We start from the raw sequence: 7326 nt of genomic DNA, 5'->3' as shown, positions 1-7326 counted from the left end.
AAAAAATCATCAGATATAAATAATATATAAAATTCTGTACTAGTGTTAAGCATTTACACAATATATTCATCTTTGTGTGAAAATTAGATTTTAACAATGAGTCTACAGAAAATTGCAAACAAATTCAGTGAAAATGCAAATATTGGGATCAGCATCATTACTGTTTCCAGAAAATGTTTGACTCAGTTTGTTGTTTTTGGTCTTGAATAAATAAAATTGCAAAGATTTAAAATAATTTGCAAGTTTACAGTATGTTGATAAAAGGCTGAAAATAACATAAAGTACAACAATAAAAAAAGTCAGGCTCAGTCAAATAACTTGTCTATAGAAGGAGGGGGAACTTAGAGAAAAAAACTAATTTATTTTAGGTAAAGAGGTACAATTTTTATGAGATATATATATATATATTTATATTGCCAGTTTTGAAAAGGGAAGAAATAAACATTTATCAATTGCATGAATTATACACATATTGTAATGGAAAGAACTAAAGTATTTCACTTTATTTTCTAATTTCCCATATTCTTATCATTAACGTTCATGAAGACATGTGTAAGCCATATTGTTCATGGAATTTTTATCCTGTTTTATTCTTTTATAAATGATCAAAGTTAAAATAACATTTCTTTCATTAATTATGATGATATTACTTTTTAAATAAATGATCAACAGCTGGCTTTGAAAGAGGGACCCTATTTTTAAGATGCATTTTTATAAAAATATATTTCATTGACTATTGTTATACAAGATAGATAAGTGAGCCAACTTTTTTCTTATTCAGAAAATCAGAGTCAGAATAGAGAATACAAGGGAACTAAAGCATTGGAGGTACAAATCCTGTAAAAGAAGAAGAGATTTAGAGCTGTATCTGTGAAGCTTCATATATTTGATGGGCTATGTTAGAGTCAGTATTAGAACTGGCCCTCAAATCAAACCTCCAGTCAGAAGGAAAGCCATGACGTTGTTTAGGAGGCTGTATGAAGGATATAACAAAATTTCGAGTGATAGTTCCGCCACTGTAATAAATTCTAACACTGTCAAAAATATAGCAGTTATGTTTGAATTGTTGCCTAATTAGACTTCATCAGTTAAATAAGTGATCATATTTAAAGCTCTCATTAATGAAGTCTCTTTAAAAATCCATCATGCCATGTATATCAGTACAAATCCAAAGAATTTTCAGAGGACAGGTAGCTCCAATTAAGTCTAACAAATAAACTATTTTCACTAATATATCTAAACCCATTTAGAAATAGAGAGAAATGCCGTGCCATGATACAGTGATACACATATCAGTTTTTGCATACAAGAGGTAAACATATCAGAAAAACAATACAAAGTACTAATAGCCCACAAAATTAGAGGTCTTGCAAAAAGAAGATACTGGTGGCTGCAGGGTTTGAAGTGGAAATTAGGAGAAAGTAGGTCAAGAACCATAAAGAGAGAAAACCTAAATCATTTTTGTTCCTGATAGAAAGACATTTTTCATATAGGAAATGTCATATATAAAATTGCTGAAGGAAACTACAATGTATTATTCAACTTTAAGATTTACATAAGTATGAATAGAAGAAATAGGTTAAAATATGGAAATGCTACAGCAAAATATGGAGAAAATCTATATAAGAAATAGATCTATTATTGTCTATTACTATGTAACAAATGACCATAAAATTTAGAGACTTAATGAAAAGCTTTTACTATATCTCAGTTTCTTCAGGTTCTTAGTTGAGTTAATTTACATTAAGGTTTCTCAGCAGGTTGCGGTCAAGCTGTTGACTGCTACAGTCTAATCCAAGAGTTCAACTGGTGTGGCAGTGGGAAGGATGCTTCTAAATGTATACTAATGATCTCCGTCTCTTGATATATATGCTTCTCCACTGTGCTGCTTCACAACCTGTCAGCTAGCTTCTCCAAGAGTGAGCATTTTGAGAAAGAGGGAGAGTGAGAGCAAGAGCAAGAGCCAGTGAGAGAAAGAGAGCACGCATACGCCAGCACCCAAGACAGATGCCATGATGGTCTTTTGATAAACTAATCTCAGAAGGGACAGTCCATCACATCAGTAACATTATGTTCATTATAATCAATTCCATATCTCCAGCCTACAACCAAGATGAGAAAATTAGCCTTGGTGTAAGTTCCAGGAGCCAAGGAGCATAGGAGGCTTTCGCAGAGGTTCTTTTCCATGATAGACATTAGTGAATACTATGAATTGTGCTATAGGCAATCTAATCACTCAAGTGAAAAGGAAAAAACAAAGCTAGAGGAAAGAAACAGTAATATGGTTAGCACATAAGAGAACAATATCTTTTAAATTTCAAAAATAAACAGAAAAGGAAATAGATTCAATCCAATAATGTAATGGTTTGGGCACCTGGGATAAGGAGAATAGAAAATTTAGAGCTATTATAAAGGAACTGATGAAGGGTAATGTCAGTGTATCCTTCAGAGAGCCAAGAAAAATAAATTTGGCAGGACAGTAATACTTCTGTTTAAATGAAACAAGGCTTGAAACTGGATTCAGAAAGACAGTGAATAAAAAACTACAGTATTACAAATTGGATAAGATCAAGATGTTTATAAATTTTCTGAAAATAAGAAAATTCTCTCCAAAATGTGAGTCAATAAAACAGAATTTGGCAGCCAATTGGATCTGTGTTTTGAGAACTGTGCATTTTAAGAACACCAGCCATGCATTTAGCCCTTGTGATGTTTCAGACATAGTTTTGAATATTTTAGTTTTCTTATTTAATTAGAACATTACTTCAAAAAGTGTTAGGAATTATAGTAGGCATTCTGTCCAACTTCCTAACACCTATTATTACTCCAGTAGTTTAAGTCATTTATCCTAAGTCCGATCCCTTTGCTGCCAATTAGTTCAGGGGTAGGTTATATCCCTTTTTGGAAAATGATCTGAGGGAAGTATACTTTAGTCATCTGGAAAAGACGTTTTCTTAAGAGAGCATTGGTAGGATACTAGATGTCTGTTCTTCTTCGGGACTTTGTCAAGTTTGCATATAATGAATGCTTTAGAGAAGCTGTTTCTCATTATTAGCCAAAGAATGAACTCAACAAAAAAGATGGCAATGTTTCTAATTATTAATGCTATAGTAGTACTTTCAGAATAAATTATTTTAAGATAAAAACATACCATGAATTTCAATTTTTCCAAAACCCAGCATTTTTATTTAAAAGTTACTTTTCTTTTCCTTCCACTAATTCTAGAGAGAATACTGAATAAAAATCCAAGATATATTACAAGTTATTCATCTTTTCTTGCAAGACAGAAAAAATATTTTATATCACTTTAACCTCTAAATAGAAAAAGAAATGCAAACATAGAAAGACAGTAGATTGGTGGTATGAAATTAACAACCTGGCATCTGAAACAGATATCTACTTACTGCCAAATATTTACTGAAAGAAAAACACTTTTTTGTTTTCAAATTTGATTAGTGCTTGTACTGAACAAGAAAAATGTTCTCTTAGGAATATTTATTTTTTGACAAGAAATGATCACAGTATCTTTTTGCTTTCTTGTTTGTGGAAGAAAAATAAACACTTATTTTGGTAATTGTCATATCTTCAAGGTTTGGACATACTTCCTACCAAAAGTAAATTGCTAAGAGTACCAGTGACCGCCTTCGATGCCATTTGGTTCCTCTGGGCACATCTGCACCACTCACTGGCGACACACTCCACCATCATAAGCCACCTGCATGGCGAAGCTCGCAAAGGATAGTAAAAATCAAGGTGATTCCAAGAAAATGGCTTCTCCTCCAAAGGAGTTAGAAGAAGATAGTGAAGATGAGGAACTGTCAGATGAAGAAGATGAAAGCTGTGGAGAAGAGGTTATCATTCCCCCAAAAAAGGCAAGAAGGCTGTCACAACTCCAGGAAAGAAGGTGATGTTTTCCCCAACAAAACAGATTGCAGTTGCCACACCAGGCAAGAAAGCAGTTGCCACTCCTGGCAAAAAGGCAGTGGCTATGCTGACCACTGGCAAAAAGGCAACAGTTACATCAGCTAAAGCATTTGCCACACTTGGCAAGAAGGGAGGCACAATAGGAAAAGCATTAGTAGCAACCCCTGGTAAAAAGGGAGCCATCCCACTCAAGAGAGCAAAGAATGGCAAGAATGCCAAGAAGGAAGACAGTGATGAGGAAGATGATGATGACAGTGAAGAAGATAATGATGATGAGGAGGATGAAGATGAGGATGCATTTGAGCCAGCAATGATGAAAACTCTTGCTGCGGCTGCTCCTGCCTCAGATGATGATGATGATGAAGATGATGATGATGATGATAAAGATGAGGATGATGATGAAGAAGATGATTCTGAAAAAGAACCTATAGAGATTACACCAGCCAAAGGCAAGAAAGCTCCCATAAAAGCTGTTCCTGTGACGGCCAAGAGCACAGTTGAGGATGAGGATGAAGAAGGTGATGATAAGAGAATGATGATGAGGAATATGACAAGGAGGAGGAGAAGGAAAAGGAGGAGGAGGAGGAAGAGCCTGTCAAAGAAGCAACTGGGAAAGGAAAGAAGGGAATGGCCAAACAGAATGCTGCTCCTGAGGCTAAGAAATAGAAAGTGGAAGTCAGAGAACCAACCATGGCTTTCAATCTCTTTGTTGGAAACCTGAACTTCAGCAAATCTGCTCCTGAATTAAAAGCGAGTTTCAGTAATGTTTTTGCTAAAAATGATCTTACTGTTGTGGATGTCAGAATTGGTGTGTCTAGGAAGTTTGCCTATGTGGATTTTGAATCTGCTGAGGACCCAGAAAAAGCCTTAGAACTCACTGGTTTAAAAGTCTTTGGCTATGAATTAAACTAGAAAAAAAAAACAAAGGGAAAAGATAATAAAAAAAAGATTGAGATGCAAGTACACTTTGGGCTAAAAAAACTGTCTTATAAAGTTACTCAGGGGGAGGCCAAGGGACTGTCAAGGGTGGGGGGAAAAAGGAAACATATATAATACCCTTTGTAATACTTTAAGCAATAAGAAAATTTAAAAAAAGTTACTCAGGATGAATTAAAAGAAACTTTTGAAGATACTATGGAGATCAGATTAGTCAGCAAGGATGGGAAGAGTAAAGGGATTGCGTATATTGAATTTAAGACAGAAGCTGATGCAGAGAAAATCTTGGAAGAAAGGCAGGGAACAGAAATAGATGGGCGATCCATTTTCCTGTACTATACCGGAGAGAAAGGTCAAAATCAAGATGATAGACGTGGAAAGAATAGCACTTGGAGTGGTGAATCAAACAACTCTGGTTTTGAGCAACCTTTCCTACAGTGCAACAGAAGCAACTCTTCACCAAGTATTTAAGAAGGCAACTTTTACCAAAGTGCCCCCCCAAAATGGCAAATCTAAAGGGTATGCATTTATAGGATTTGCTTCATTTGAAGATGCTAAAGAAGCTTTAAATTCCTGTAATAAAAGAGAAACCGAGGGCAGAGCAATCAGGCTGGAATTTCAAGGATCCAGAGGATCCTCTAATGGAAGAAGCCAGCCATCCAAAATTCTGTTTGTCGAGGGTCTGTCTAAGGAGACTACAGAAGAGACATGGAAGGAGTCACTTGATGGCTCTGTCTGGGTAAGGACAGTCACTGACTGGGCTCTTCCAAAGGATTTGCAGACTTCAACATTGAGGGAGACGCCAAAGCCGCCAAGGAGGCCATGGGAGATGGCGAAATTGATGGAAACAAAGTTACTATGGACGGGGACGAGCCTAAGGGTGAAGGTGGCTTTGGGGGTCTTGCTGGAGGCAGAGGTGGCTTTGGAAGCACAGGTGGTGGCAGGGGAGGCGGAGGTGGATTTTGTGGCAGAGGCCGGGGAGGTTTTGGAGGTCGAGGAGGCTTCTGGGGAGGAGGAGACCATAAGCCACAAGGAAAGAAGATGAAGTTTGAAGAGTTCCTTCTATCCCTGTCTTTCCCTCTTCCATTTGAAAGAAAGGACTCGTGTTTTTACTTTGTTACCTGATCAATGACAGAGCCTTCTAAGGACATTCCAAGATAGTATACAGTCCTGTGTTCTACTTGTAAATCCATTTAGATAACATTTCACAGGAGATACCCTGTTGGCTTTGATTGGATATTTGTGTAAACTTTTAAAAGAGATGAGTGATAGAATTAACCCTTATCTGTAAGTTTTGAATTTATATTGTTTCTTCCCGTGTACAAAACCATTTTTTTCCTACAAATAGTTTTTGTGTGTGTGTGCGTTGGGATACAAAGGAAAGCAGAATGTCTTATCATAATTTTGCTTCAGCAGCTATGGGACAAATTAAAAGTCCTAAATTCCGTTGCCCACCCCCCCAAAAAAATAAATAAATAAATTGTGATATAGGATCACATGACCAATGCAGCTACCAGCCACTAATGCCTTTGCATTACTGAGCTGGAAAAGTATTGGGCAGCTGATGTTGATGGCGATACGGGAATGAAAATAAACAGTGTGCTTTCTGTAGCAGTTCTCAGAGCTTTCACGGTATAGCACTGTTCACTGGATTCCACCTCTGGAGACTCTGAACTGTCATCTCTCCAAACACTATCACTGTGTGGCCCTTCTGTTTGCTGTTCTGTGGGTGAATGTTTGACTTCGGATTACTTTCAATCATTTGGCAAATAGTTATTTTATGTCTATTATGTGCAAATTACTGCAATAGATGTATCCTTATTATAGGCACTTCACATTTTGCTGTTTTATAGTGCACCCTCATCATATTTGATGTTATCTAATAGACAAACTCATTAATGACAATAATCTAAACAGAGGATGGCAAAGAGAGTTAGAATTTAACTTTAAATCCCTATTTATGAGAACATGTGAACTCTAAATAGCACATACTCCATAACAAATAGGAATAAAGGTAATGGTTACTGATAAAACTATACCAGATATTTTAACATATTATAATTAATTCCCTTTTCCTACTTATTTTTGACCATACTTACTGGGGAAAAGTTAAGGTACAAAACAAACAAACAAACAAACAAAATAAGCTATTGTTTCTGTAGTTTGCATCCTTGTAGCTGTATTACTGGCTAGACCAGTGATGGCAAACCTTTTGAGCTCAGTGTGTCAGCATTTTGAAAAACCCTAACTTAACTCTGGTGCCGTGTCACATATAGAAATTTTTTGATATTTGCAAACATAGTAAAACAAAGATTTATATTTTTGATATTTATTTTATATATTTAAATGCCATTTAACAAAGAAAAATCAAACAAAAAAATGAGTTCACGTGTCACCTCTGACACACCATCACTGGGCTAGACCAACACACTCATCCTCGACCTCAAGAGTATGATATACATTGCA

At 36.0% G+C, this 7326-nt stretch overlaps 1 pseudogene; it reads left to right on the top strand.

Annotated features, from left to right (window-relative positions):
- Positions 1 to 3672: 3672 nt before the first annotated feature.
- Positions 3673 to 6269, top strand: LOC132214542 (nucleolin-like; annotated as a pseudogene).
- The last annotated feature ends 1057 nt before the right edge of the window (positions 6270 to 7326 follow it).

This window comes from Myotis daubentonii, chromosome 13 (genome assembly GCF_963259705.1).
Source record: "Myotis daubentonii chromosome 13, mMyoDau2.1, whole genome shotgun sequence".
Lineage (NCBI taxonomy): Eukaryota > Metazoa > Chordata > Mammalia > Chiroptera > Vespertilionidae > Myotis > Myotis daubentonii.
The sequence above is the reverse complement of the archived record's forward strand: the minus strand, read 5'-3'. Positions and strand labels throughout refer to the sequence as shown.